The sequence below is a fragment of the Miniopterus schreibersii genome, assembly GCF_964146895.1.
Source record: "Miniopterus schreibersii genome assembly, chromosome: 20".
Taxonomy (NCBI): Eukaryota; Metazoa; Chordata; class Mammalia; order Chiroptera; family Miniopteridae; genus Miniopterus; species Miniopterus schreibersii.
In genome coordinates, this window is record NC_138122.1 from 300,747 (window position 1) to 315,315 (window position 14,569).

At 50.8% G+C, this 14,569-nt stretch overlaps 1 protein-coding gene across 3 annotated transcripts in view; it reads left to right on the forward strand.

Annotated features, from left to right (window-relative positions):
• Positions 1 to 5,286: 5,286 nt before the first annotated feature.
• Positions 5,287 to 14,569, forward strand: part of GRIK4 (glutamate ionotropic receptor kainate type subunit 4) — a 415,903-nt gene continuing 406,620 nt past the window's right edge. For all 3 annotated transcript variants that reach the window (XM_081122925.1, XM_081122927.1, XM_081122926.1), the window contains exon 1: positions 5,287 to 5,469. The gene's annotated coding sequence lies outside the window, so the exon portion shown is untranslated. The remainder of the gene's footprint in view (positions 5,470 to 14,569) is intronic.

Consider the following 14,569-nt stretch of genomic DNA (forward strand, 5'->3'; position numbering starts at 1 on the left):
AACTATACATAACTATTCCACCAGCTATATACAACTATTCAATTGCATATAAACCTATATATAACCATTCAACTAAGTATATAGCAGCATGTACAACTATTCATCTACATATACAGCTATATACAGTTTTCAACTATATATACAGCTATCCAATGATTAAACTAAATATATAGCATCTAAATACAACTATTAAATACTATATACAACTCTATACAATACTCAACCATGTATACGATACATAAAACTATTCAACTACATATGTAGAGATACTCAACTATTCAAATATATTTACAGCTATATACAATAGTTCAACTAAATATGTAGTAGTTATATACAACTATTTAACTATGTATACAACTATCTAAAACTTTTCAACCATACATACTGTTATATACAATATTCAACCATATTATAGAGCTGTGTACAACTATTCAAATTAATATACAGCAGTTACATACAACTACTAATTTATATATACAACTATATACAACTCTTCAAACAAATGTATACATATTTACAACTATTTAAGAGCATGTACAGCTATATACAATTACTCAACTACATATACAGCTATAAACAAATATTTAACAAATATTTAGTAACTATATACAACTATTGAACCATATATACAGTGATGGACAACTATTCAACTAAATATATGGCAGGTCCATACAACTATTTAACTACATATACAATTATATACAACTATCTAACCATATACACACCTATATACAACTATCCAACTACATATACAACTCTAATTTAAATATATATAAAGAGAGAGAACAGAGGATATATATATACACACACGCATATGCACAAACACAAATTTTTTCCGTCAAATACTTTTATAGTATCCTGGAGTCATTTCTTAATACCCTTAGAGAAAACAGTTCCCTGGATAAGTTTCAAGTCCCAAACAACTGGGGTAATATGAAAAGTGTCATCTTAATTTTATGCCCTGGGGTTTTTCAAATGAGAAGACAGACCCTTTTCTAGGTACCACTCATTGCTAGAGTGTTTGTGCTTTGTGTCCATCATCTCCTACCCCTTCATCCTGTCCAATTGTATTGCTTCTTCAGTTGCTCTTGCTATTGGAGACTGACTAGGAAAATAGTGAAAAGATGACAAAAAGGCAGCTTCCTTAGTCACTGATTAACATTTTACCCAACCTCACTCAACTGGGTTTACCTTTCTCATTGGTCTTTGAACAGTGTCCTTCATGCATCATGTTTCTCTTCCTGAGGCAGAAGCCTTGAGTTTTAACCCAGCTTTGCTACTTTCTTACTGAGTGGTTTACATCTATACTATGGTATAATGGAACCTGCCCAGACTAACTGTGAGATCAAAGGAGGAACAGTGGATGTGGAAGTAGGACACCCGTAAAAAGTAAAATGTTGCTTTTAGAAGTGAGCATAGTTCCCCTACAATTTTGTTCTGGTTACAAGCCTTTACTTGTGCAGGTGAATGCCAATGCTCCCTTTCCCATATAGGTGCAGCCAACATGGCAGGCCTTCATGCGGGTGCAGGTCTGCAGAAGATACAGGCTAAGAATTCTAGGCACATACCCAAGCCAGGGTGTGCTAAAGGCCTTCAGTCCCTACGCTGGAATTGCCAACAACCACATGACCCTGTGGCTTGCCATCCACCCCCATAAATTCTTCCAGCCTAGATAATAACCATATAACTGAGTTAACTGTATGTGAAATATACAGAAAATACCTGATTTCAGAATGGACCAAAATTGTTAGAAGGAGAATGTCCTACCTCTATGATAAAGTTTACTTGCCTGTTAACTCCAAGAGGCTAAGCCCTGGATTTGTTTTATATTTTCTCTCCACTGCCTGGTACATAATGGGCACCAAATATTTCTTGAAGAACTAATTGCCATGGAAGCTTATCTCCTCTACAAAGTAGTAAATGGAAACTGAGGTATAGTGGCAGTGAATTAGGTTCTCACATTAGGGACAAGAGCAGAGCTGCAGAATGAGAGGCAGGTTATATTCTGATCAAGGACAATCCAGTTTTCATTTTAATTTCAGTGTGAGCAGTATTCTTTATACCTAAACTAGCAAAATAGAGATAAGAGATGTTGGGAGCAAAGGAGCTGTGTTATAATATAGATGTCAAGCAGAGATTGGGATTTTTATCACTAGACATAATCTTTGCAGCCAGCGAGGCTGAGCTATATGCTTCTGACACTTGGGGGTCTGTACATTGAAACCTACATGCATGTACATTTGTTTTTGCCAACATTCAGTCATAAGGTTATTAGGCAAAATCCCTGCTACTGCATCCTTCAAGGCACAAGTGAAAATCAAGTGAAATCAGAGAACAGTTCTCTTTCTAATTACAGTTCTGCTTCTAAACTGGTTCTGTTTGACATTATCATTTAGAAGTGAACCATTTATCCTCAAACAGGTGACAAGAAAGACACAGAGAATTATATCCATTTAATCTAGAGTCTGAATGTAGTGTTCTGGTGGGACTGCTGCATTTTCATACTGTGTGGCAATAGGATATCTAATTAGGCTGTGTCTTTCTACCTCAAGTCCCTCCAATGTGAACCCCAACTTCGGCTTAGGTTTATGAAGGCTTCAAGCTTGGTAGGGACTAGTGGTTTCATAGTACCAGTTAGGTCATTTCATCTGGCTCATTTGAAGCAACAACAAAAGCAAATTTGATTTGCCAGAACTGGAGACCCCTGTATGTAACCATTACTCACTCAACATATTTACTGAGCACATGTTATACCAGTCATTGTGTTGTTAATACAGGACTTTTTAAAAGTTCATATTCTCGTTATGAATTTGAGATGAAACTTCAAAGGGACCTTTGGAAAAGAGACAGTACGTAAACTTAGAGCAAGTATTCTGCTTCATGGATATACCTGAAGTAGATACAAAAAAGGGAGAAACTAAAAATAAATCCAGAAGAACAAGTTCATAGTCTCTTGGTGAAAGAAGATATGAATCAAATAAGTAAACATAAGCTTCAATAAGTGCAAAAGAAGTCTGGAGAAGGGAGTAATTACTTTTGTTTTAAAGGGACTGGATAGTAGCAGACTAGGAGAAAGTTCTAATAGGAGGAGATTCCTAAACAGAGTCTTGAAAAGTAAATATGAAATTTAGACTAAATTTACCTGACAGGCCACATGAGTAATGAAAGCATTTTAGAGGGGGTGTAAAGTAGTGAAGGTTGTTTTAGATTCATCACTCTGGCAGTCATTTGTGGATATGTTGGAGGAAGCCAGTCTAAAGACAGGGAGATCAGAAGGCTGATCAGTTAGAAGGCAGATGGTGGCATGGTGATGGCATGTGCAACTGTGCAAAGTGAGGACACTTCGCCTGGTCACTGTGTGCCTCACTTGGCCCTATTGCATCCCTTGTGGACTTGTGATAAACCTTCAAAGGGACTTTTGGAAAGACATGGTAGGTAAATTTAAGAGAAAGCATTCTTCAAGGATGCCGGGTAAAACAAAGAAGGAAGAAGCTAAAAATAAATTCAGGAGAACAAACTCCTGGTGAGCTACAACCACCCACCAGAGCTCAGATCCACTAGGCTTAACAATAAGGCCCAAGCACACTGAACCCTGCCCATCTAGCACAGTACACCAGCTGGCTGCAAGAGGTGCTTCAGACAAGAGGTGCCACCAGAGGAGCCCCATATCCCAACCCTTCTGCTTTCTCATTCAAGGCAGCAGCTTCAGAAATTGTTCAGCTGGGCCAGCCTCATTCCCCTCTGACATATCCTTGCTGTGGAATTCAAAATTAACCTGGACTGACCTCCCCATATGATCCCCACCCCCAGCTGAGCTTGGGAAGTTAGTTTGCTTGGAATTAAATTTTGATTGGCAAAGGACACTGATAGTCAGGAATAGAGACCTTGAAGAGCAAGCAGTGAGTACTCAAAAGAACTCAGCAGCTAGTAGTAGAAGGAAGAGACAGGCAAGTGGGTGGTGGGTGGGGGCAACCAGGGTGGGGCAAAAGGCAGGCTTCTCCTGAATTGTTGCCCACCATCCGGCTTGTAGAGGGCTCCTGCTTCTTGCGGCAGAAACCTTAAGTAAGGGAGAGAAAGTCAGGACGATCCTTGCAGGAAGGGGTCCTCACGAGGCCACAGCCAGGCTACCTCCAGACCCGTCAGCAACCTCTCCGCCAGAAGAGCCTCTGAGGATGAGCTCGCCAGGCAAAGGATAAGATGAAGCATTTCACTTAGTGTTTTTCTTCCCAAACACTTAAGCCCCTGTGGTGTTGCTGACCTTGCATCCTTCTAGTAAAAGGCCCAGGACCCATGCTCGGCATTTCGGAATCTGAAGTAACTTTAGAGGGTGGAAGACAGCGATCTCGTCCCCACGGTTCTCTGCAGCCCGGGGCGCAGAGTGGTCGGCCCCTGGGGGTGGTGCAGTGTCAGTGAGTGTCCCGCGGCCCAGGCGCCAACCTTTAAGCCAGGGCCCACCCGGGGGTGTCTGGAAACAAGCCCTTCGCAGGGAATCCGATGGCTGTGGGGCGACAGCGTGGTGCGGGGCGCAGGCCGCGAGGGAGGACGGGCTCTGAGCGGCCTGTCCGTCCGGGACGGAGACCCTGTGGGTCAGAAAAGGGGAGCGAATGTTTGCGGGCCTCCTGCCTCGGCTCCCCCGCGCCCGGCCCCGGGGCAGCTGCGCCGGCAGGACGCGCACCCCCGGCCGAGCGCTCGGCCGCCCGGTGCTGCGGCTCAAGACGCTGCTCGCCGGGCCCGGCTCCGGGGCTGCGCCTTCCGCCCGCCGCCTCAGGGGCGCGGCCCAGCTCGACCGCAGCTCCCCCACGAGGGCCGCGTTGATGAAACAGTGCTGTGGAACCACGAATGCGAGGCGCTTTCCTTCATTTCTCTCCCCACGAAACCTCCCAGAGCCCATCTTCCCCGGTCTCGCAGGGCGCGCTCGGCCTCTGCGCCGTCCCCCGAGCCCCGCCAGGCGGCGCCCTGTGCCCGCCGCAGCCGGGGGGCCGTTCCGCCCGGGACCCGGTGCCCGCGCGCCCGCGTCTCTGCGGTCGGTGCGCCGCCGCGCTCGCCCGGCCCCGGCCCCGGCCCCCGGCCCCGGCCCCGGCCCCGCCCCGCCCCGCCGCTCGGGGCCGGCGCCGCGCGCACCCCGCCGGGGCGGGAAGTTTGCTCGGGCCGCGGGGACCCGCCGCGCCCGCCCCTCGGGCGCAGGGGGAGGCTCGGGGCGGCCGGGCGCGCGGGGGGCCCGGGGCGACCCCTCCCCCGCCGGCCGGCCCCGGCCCCGCAGTTCCCGCGCTGTCCGCGGGGCGGCGCCCCGCGCCGGGCCGCGCTCCTCCCGCGCCGCCCGCGCCCGTCTCGCGGCCGGACACAGACTCTACCTTCCGCTGCGGGCGGATCGGGCCGGAGTCGCCGCAGCTGCTGCTGAGGAGAGGAGGCAACGGCGCCCGGCCCGGCGGGCAGCCTGGCCCTGCCCAGCCCGAGCGCGGAGCCGCCCAGGTAAGGGCAGGGCCCGGCCCAGCTCGGGTCCCCGCGCCCTGGCTTCCCCGCCGCCTCGGGCTCCGGAGCGCGCCCGTCCGCGTCCCGTACCTGGAGGCCCCGGCCCCCCGGCCCCCGGGCCGCGCCCGCCCCGACGCCCCGCCCGCCCGCGCCCTTCCTCCCGCTCCCGCCTTCCGGCCGCCGGCTGCGCGCGGCTCCCCGCGCCTCCCGCCTGGGCTCGTCCCCGCGGCCTCCATCCCCACCGCCCTGCGCCCGCCCGGCCCCAGAGCCCCCGCGCCGGCCGCTCCGGCCCGCGTCCGCCCTCTGCCCGCATGAGGCCCCCGCGCCGGCCCCTCCGGCCGCTCCGGCCCGCGTCCGCCCTCTGCCCGCATGAGGCCCCCGCGCCCTCCCGTCACCCTCGGGCCGTCCCCGGGCCGCGGCGCCCGTCCCGCTCAGCCCGGAGCCCAGGAGGCCGCCTCCCCTGCTCGCTGACATCGCCTGGACCGCGCCCGCCCCCGCTGGTCGCCTGGGGACCCAGCGCCCTGTCAGAAATGACGCTTTCCCGGGACTAAGGGAGCGCCGTCCGCCCCGCCCCGCCCCGGTTCACCGACCGTCATGTGGGCAAGTGGGGGGCTGACAGTCTCCCCCGAGGCCTGGCGGGCGCTGAGCTCCAGACCCGCGCCGGGCACGCGTGGGTCTCGGCCCTGACAGGACCGGAGCCGGGACAGTGAGGAGGCAGCAGCTGGAGCCCTAGGGGAGCTGGCCAGGGCCTTCGGGGTGGCGGAGACGGCGCAGGGCTGGCCCAGGGCCCTCTGCCTGCCGGCGGTGGCAGAGCGACGGCGGAGCTTCTCCGCTGGACCTGTGGCCGCACAGCTCGGGCCGTGCTGCCGTCCTCCTGGAGCTGCTGCGGGTGTGCCGCGCGGTGCCGTCTCCCGCCTCCCTCCAGCGGCCCTTCTGGGCATGTCTCCTAAGGGCCTGGGTCGTGTGGAAACGGGCAGCTCTGGGCTGGGGCAGTGGTGGGCATCTCAGGACTTGCCAAGAGCGTGGAGCCCTGTCAGGAACAAGGAGAACCACCTTCACTTAAGTTCCCTGTGAGTCACTGGGGCGACCAGACACTTCCAGGAGCACCTGCAGTGGCTGTTTGGGACAGAGGCGCTCTGGGTTGGCAGTGGTCTCCTGAGAGACCTGGCTCTGCTTTTCTTCCCTAGCGCCTGTGCTCTGGGGTGGAGGCAGGGGCCTGGAGAGGTCAGCTGTGTCTCCTCCACCCTGGAAGGAATCCCCTGGAACACCGTTGGGCATCATGAGGCTGATTGTGCTGAAGCTGCAGCTCATGTCTCATTATTAATCAGGTTTATTATTTTCCTCACTGACTGGATGTGTTCATCAAGGTCATGACCCTTTGGAGAGTTAATCTAATAAGCACACATTACGGTGTCTGGGTTTGTTTGATTTTCCATATTTTGTTTATTTCTTGTGGAGTGAGCCTTCTGTGTGGAGCCTTCTGTGGCCTGGGTGTAGTTTCTGCCTGCCTCACTAGCTTTGTCTCCCACTCTTCCTCTGGACCTGCTGCCTGAGACCAAAGGCAAGGCTGGCCCCCGAGCTCTGGGGAATACCTGGTGGGGAAGAGGCAGGGGTTAGTGGAGAGGGGTTGAGAGGAGATTCTGGTTATTTTTTGTGCTTTCCCCATTCTCCCCTCTAAGGCCATCTTGATCATTGGCTAACATTTTCCCCAGCACTGAAAGTTCTTCCCAGAGACTAGGTCAACTTTTTGGTCCGGCTTTCCAGTTTGATTTTCCCTGAGGATGGTGAGGGAACTTTTATATAGTGGGAAAGAAGTGGAGGCTCCAGGGAGGTCCCAGCTGCTGGGAAGCAGGGGCTCTTGGAGAGCAGGCCTCAGCTACCTCTGATGTGCTCTCTGCGCCACCACGATGGAAGGAAGGGGTGAAGGGCAACTATTGGGAAAACAAGAGGAGCAGTAAGGAGGAAGAGGAGGGAGCCCGTGTTGTGTTGCTGGTGGGGCGGGCAGTGGTGTGGAAAGTAAGCATCTTGTTATTCATGCGTAGTACTAATCCGGTGTGTGTGTATGAGCCACAGGTTTTGTTCCCTGTTGATTTTCAGAGAGAGTGAAAGGGAGGGGAAAGGGGGAGAGAGAAACAGCAATGTGAGAGAGACACATCAATTGGTTGCTTCCCACACACAGCCTGACCCAGGGGGCAGGGATTCAACCTGCAACCCAGTTACGTGCCCTTGACGGAAGTCAAACCTGTGACCTTTTGGTGTACAAGTCAATGCTTTCACCATCAAACCACACCAACCAGGGCAAAGTTCCACAGTTTTCCAAATGCTTTTTAGAAACACTACTTTATTTGATTTCTACTAGGAACCTACCAGTATTTGATCTGCACTACCACCCTGTAAGGAGGTGTTATTGATTCCCAAGAAACCGAGTCTCCTACAGGTTAAATGACTTCCAAGTCTCTGCAGCCACACCCAAGGCCTCTGGACACCCAGCCCAGTGGTCTTTTGCTGCTACTTGTTGCTTCTAAAGCTGTTCATCCTCCCCTCTCCCCATCCCATGCTTCAGTTCCTCTTCATGCTTTCCCATGTCAACTCAACACTTTTTTCTCCCTATGGGGCTGAAAGGTTGGCTTCCCAACCCTACCCAGGGTCTGGGGTCTAGCTAATTCTTGGTTCTGCATTCTCTCAGCCCTTAGACTGGCTGCCCCAGCACCCAGGATCTCCCACCACCCTAACCCTAGGCAGCTGTCTCTCTTTACTTGCTCCTGCAGAAGGAGTTCCAGGTTCTCCAAGGCATGATGCCTGACCCCTGGGACCTCTGGGCACCTTCTTCCCTTGCCTCCTCACCCCACTCTGCTATCTTTATTACTTCAGTCCTCTCAGCTCTTTTGAGGACTTCTGGTGCCCTGTCTGATCTTTCCTTTCCTACTGCCACTGTCCTCACTTCGGGCTTTAGTGGTCTACCCCTGGGTTATGCTAACACAGTGTCTTCCCTGGGCAGCCTGAGGCCACACCTGCCTTCCTGCAAATAAAGATGCTTGTGACATGTGACCCAATTCAAGAGCCCTCAGTGGTCCCCTGGGGTACTGGATAGAATTCCCACGTAGCAGCTTGGAGGTTCAGGCCATTCACAGTCTGGCCCTAGCTTTATGCCTCTGGATGCGACCCTCTGCCCACCTTCATACCACCAGGACTGTTTTCTTTCCTCCTCCTGGGAACTACACCCCCAATCAGGTTTTCCCAGCAGGGAAAACCTAAGCTTTTATCCCTGTGTAACTCCCTGAGTGACTTTGAACAAATTGCTTAACGTCACTTGCCTCACCTGTAAAATGGGGATAATCTCACCTGCTTGAAAGGATTGTTTCAGCAAGAATGTGAGTGGATGGGAATGCCATTTGTCAATGTAAGGGGCTTCCCAGCAGGTGCCCACTTAGCACCCCTGAGTGGGCTCCTTCCACCTGCCTCTTTTTTTTTTTCTAAACATATCTTTATTAATCTCAGAGAGAGGAAGGGAGAGGGAAACAGAGAAATAGAAACATCAATGACGAGAGTCATTGATCAGCTGCCTCCCGCATGCCCTCGACTGGGGATGGAGCCTGCAACCTGGGCATGTGCCCAGACCAGGAATCGGACCACGATCTCCTGGATCCCAGGTCGACGCTCAACCACTAACGCACAGCTGGCCGGGCTCACCTGGCTCTTTGTGGCAATATTTTAGCTTCCTGCTCTTGCCTGCTGTTGATAATCATCTACCCCTGTTTGTCTCCTTACCCAGAAGGCAAATCCCTTGAGGAGCAAAGCCTTTGCCTGGTGCCTTTTCGCATCCTGGGTTCCTAACCAAGCAAATACTGTCCTTCTACATCCCATAAACTGACCCCTGCTCATAGTGGGAACATACAAAAATAGTTGTTAATTGATTATAACATTTGGTTACATAAAATAGGGTATGCTTTATATTTAGCAAATCCAATGTAAAAAAACTTACACAACTGTCTCAGCTGAGGTGAATTATGGGAAGGAGGAAGGGAATCAATTTAACATTGCATTGTTTGAGCACTCTGCTTATTTCACTCAGTCATCCCAGCTTCCCCATGAGTTAGATGGAAGCATCTCCTTTTTTACAGATGATGGAAGGGGGGCCATAGGAGGCCCTGCAGTGGGATGCCCTGTGCTACTTCACAGATGGGAGCAGTCCAGAACCCCAGCTCCTTCCCCTATTCTTGGGCCTGAAAAAGGGAGGTAGAGGCTCTTTATCAAAAGATTCATCATAGGTTTTATTAAACTACAGAATCCATTAAATGTAAGTACATCATTTACACACGGCCCCGCAGGGATTGCCTAGGTAGGAGCACCTTCGGCAGTGGATCATTTGCATGGAGAGCACAGGTGGACACACCCAGGACTGGAACACGAGGTGTGTGTGGTTGTGCACTGGTCACCAGCAAAGATGGGGCTGGAACTCAGTGACAGGGGAAGGACTTCATGGGTGAGGAGGGCTGCACAGGCAGTGGGGGCAGGGGATGTCCTGAGGATTGGGTGAGGTAAGGGAAGGAAGGTCTTTGGTGGGCAGGGGTAGGGCAGAACTAACTGAACTCAGGAGGACCTTGAAAGCCAAAGAGAAGAGGTTTAGGTTGACACATTGGGTTTGGGGACATGCTGAGGATCCTTGGGCAGAGGAGTGTAGTGCCAAGAGAGGAGTTGAGGGCTGGGGTGGAAAGGGTGCGGGGGGAGTGGCTGAAGGCAAAAGGGGAGTGCATTGAGGAGTACATTTCCAAAGGAGAGAACACACTGACAGAATGGAACTAGCAGATGGAACAGGAAGTGTTAGGAGAGAACTTTGAGATTTTTAGCCCTGGAGGCAAAGAATGTGACGCCACTTTCAGAAATGGGGAAGCCAGAGGTGAAGCATGTCTGAGGGAAAGCTCTTAAATTTGTTGCACACATGCTGTGAGGGAGGTGACTGGAGCATCTTGGGATGGGGCCTGGGTGGCCGGTGAAGTTCCTAGACAGCAGGTGAGAAGTCTTGTGTGAGGGTGTGCTGCAGAGGGGGCTGGTTCTAGGCATTTCTGATGACTGAATTCTACCTCCACAACCTCTATGAGCCCTCTCTGCTCTCCCCTCATGGCACTGGGACCCCTGTGCCCAGTCCTCACTGCTCTTAAAGTTGCTCACCTGTGTCTGTCCCCTCCAGGGGACCTGGAATGGAGCTTCTCTGAGAGGGCCAGGAACCCACACGTGCTTTGCTCAAGGTCAGTCCTGTCCCAAGTGTCTTGCACAGAGTAGGTATTCAATAAATATCTTTCTTATTTAAGTGACCTCAACTCATGCTTAACAAATGTTTGTTACAGAGATAAATGCATAGAATGTGGATGTGGGGGGGGGGGGAGGGCTATTTGGACCTTCTTCCTCCGGGAGTGGTGTGCCCTGGGGTCCTTCTAAAGATCGCACTTTTTTATGGCTATGACTCTTTTATCTCCTTTATGTCTACCCACAAAGTGCCAGCTTCTGTATCCAACCATTTCTTAGGGTTGGGGAGTGAGTCCACAGCCTTTCAGTTGTCACTCAATCCTGAATTTGAGGCTGGCTTGCCATTCATTGTGAAAGGTCCTGGGCAGGTTCCTGACCCCGGTGAGCCCCTGCCCTCACCTGAAGTCAGCCCTGCCCTCGCCTGTATGTCAGTCCTGCCCCTCACCTGAAGTCAGCCCTGCCCTCACCTGAAGTCAACCCTGCCCTCACCTGGAAGTCAGCCCTGCCCTCACCTGTGTGTCAGTCCTGCCCTCACCTCCTGAAGTCAGCCCCGCCCTCACCTGGGAGTCAGCCCTCATGGCCCTTCCTTCTCCTCAGGCTTTTCTCGGGAGAATTTGCTCAGAGGAAGCAGAGGAAACCAGATGGTGGTGGTTATCTGTCTTTGGGGTGCTGGGGGTATTTTGGTCAAAGAGAGGCTGAAATGGAAGCCAGAGTATGCACAGAGTCTTGGGGGCTTCTTTGGGTGGGAGGGGTATGTTGTGGACCAGTGGAAGAGAACTGGCTTGGAATCGGGAAATCCAAGCTACTTATTGCTGCCTCAGTTTCCTTTCAACATGGGCACATAATAAACTGTACCTAACAGATTTCCCACTTCAGTGAAGGCTCCGGGACAGGGGAGTCAGAGCAGTGGCCTGGGACAGTGCTGTGGAGTGTACACATGTTTAGAATTGGAGTTTAAGGGCCAGGTTTACAGAGGAGGATGCAATACAATGAGAAACTAATAGCCCAGAGGTGGTTAAGATGTATGAGAGGCTGGCTACAAGGCACACTTAATAAAGCAGAAAAGTTTAGTATGCTGTGGAAGAAGGAGGCACATTTGGGGGACTGGGGCAGCTGGGGTGGTTTTTGCTCTCTAGCCCAACAAGGACCCCCAGTAGGGAGACTGGGTTCAAGAAGAAAAGTGCTGTTGTCACTTTTTAGGGGCCGCTCTTTGCTTCTTTCTGCCTGTGCTTGTGGCCTGAGTGGAGCACCCCGCCCTCCCCCAGAGGCTGTGTGGTGCAGTGGTTGGCCACTCCTGGATCTGCTTGCTCAGGATTCAAGTCCCAGCTCTTCCAGTAGATGTGGCTTTGGGCAAGGAGCTTAATGGGCATTATACCTACGTCTAAAAATATGAGCAGGTACATTATCTTAGTTCATCCAATTAATAACATTAAGGTATTATTATTATTATACCCATTTTGCAAATGAGGGAGCTGAGATCAGAGATGATTACCCCAAAGTTCCATAGCTAGTAAGAAGAAGAGTTGAAATTTATATCCAGGTGGTCTGTTTTAAAATGCTGTTGGTAAGAATTTCTGTGTGCATGTGTGGGTGCATGCACATGTGTGCACACATGCACACGTATGTGAAATAGGCACTGATCCTCTCCTAATTTTCTTGATTTCCCCTCTTGCTACCTCACTACTTCTATTCCTCATTTCATAGGCAAGGAGGCCAGGCATGGAGGGGACAGTGGACCCTTGGTACACTCTGATGCTTATCTTTTCTTGGCTTGATTTCTTTGACGCCTGAGTGAGAGGTCATTGGCAGTGTTGAGAATCAAGTAAAGACCACTCCTAACAGAGCTACCACAGTGGTCCCTGAATCCTTTGTAAACCTTTTGCAACATGGAAGCCATCCATGGTGAAAAGGCAGTGAAATGAAGCATTGATGAAACCTCCTCATGCACCACAAAGTTTGAGCATTGATGGAGCTCAATGAGGTTCCAGCAGCCCTGCCCTGCCCTGCCCTGCCCAGACCCACCAGGGTTAGTCTAAGCACCATGCCCTCTAGGGCCCCAGGGCCCAGCTAGCTGGCGTGGCTACTCATGGGGTTTGGATTTTCCGAGTCATGACGAGGCATCTCTGGAAGAAATCTGGTGGAGCACTGCTATTAAAGTTGTGGTTATTATCAGCCTTTATAGTGTCCCTCTGGCCTTGTTGAGTTCATAAGATCATGACAGAATAATGTCCCCAGCAAGGCTGATGACTGGATGGGAGTTTGGGCATCTCTCTTTCTGGAGGCAGCAGAGTCTTTTTGAGAAGTGGAGGAGACTAAAGTGGATTTATGGTATCATTTCCTGAGGGAAAGTGGTGTAGCTTCTCACCAACCCTCATCCACCCCCAAGCCTCCATCAGCACAATGTGCCCTTATGCTGGAGCTGCCAATGCCACTTCCTGGTGGGTATCACATATTCAAAGACTTATGATGTTCTTGGTGGTTTTTGCTCCTCCCCCGATAATCTCACAGGGCCACAAATCTGACAGGTGGGGCATGTAGGAAATATCATTCCAGACTCTCAGGATTTTAGTAACTAGCTGAAAACAATAGAGTTATTTGATTGGGAGGTTGGATCAGGATGCAGTACTCCTGCCCTCTTAAAAAGGCTCTGTCCACACACTCAGAACCTTCTGAAGGCCATCAGCAGCCTGCACAGATAGTGGAGAGAGTGATCCTTGGGTACACCTGCTCTTCCCAAGGTTGAGAATATTATACAGAATAAAGCAGCGTTTTTCCAGGAATGGCAATGCCTAGGGAATTGCTAGGAAAATGGAAACCCGAGAGGTTAAATGACTCATAGAATCTTATTCCTGGAAGGAACTTGAGATCATTCATTCAGTATCTCACCTGCTGTTCTCCTCTCAATTACAGCAGGATCTCCACTGGCTAGTTATCCAGCCTCAGCTGCTGCTCTTCCTCCTCCTCCTGCGCCTCCTCCCCATCTTCTGAAGGCTAACATTATTGAGCATGTACTATGTTCTGGATGCTTTATGTACATTAAGTTGATCTTCAAACAATCCTATAAGTAGGGACTATTGTTGTCTTATTTTAAAAATGAGCAAACTGGGGCCCAGAGAATTGCATAGCTTACCCAAGGTGACTTACTAGTAAGTGGTGGAGGCAGATATAAATTTGGCAGTCTGAACCATGCTCTTGACCAATCGTGAGGCAGGCCGACCCACTCCAGGCAGCTGTAACCAGGGAGTGTGAGAACACTCAACATACTGTCTGGCATGTAGAAGGTGCTCAGAAAATGCTAGGAATTTTCTTCAAAAAATACCCAAAGGCTTTAACTTATATTGAGCCAAATGTACTTCTTCTAAGTCTTTGTTTTACCCCTCCTTGGAACCCCATGGAACACTTCTACCCTTCCTCACATTCCAGCTTTCAGGGTATGAAGGTGCCACATGGACAAAAAGGAAAGCCAGGACTCAGTCTCCTTCAAGATTCTATTCCCCAAATGAAGTCCTGTAGCCAGGAAGATGATGGTCTGGGAGATTCAGATAAATGGCCAAGGCTAGGACTTAGCTTATGAGCATGTGCCTGATCCATGGCCATACGGCTATGTTGAGATTCCGTACATCTATTTAGAGCACACATTTCTCTGGGGATTCCAGAATGGCTACCGAGTAGGTGGGAGCTACCCACACCTCCTCCTGGCACCAAACCATTGTTACAGCTAAATTATAGAGAAATCAGCCTGAATGACTAATGGAAGGCTAGCTGACCAGAAGTATTATAACAACAGATTTACAGAAGCCACAGAGACTGATAGGAAAGGCAGAAACATTGAAAGGGCTGGCCCCCACACCCATGT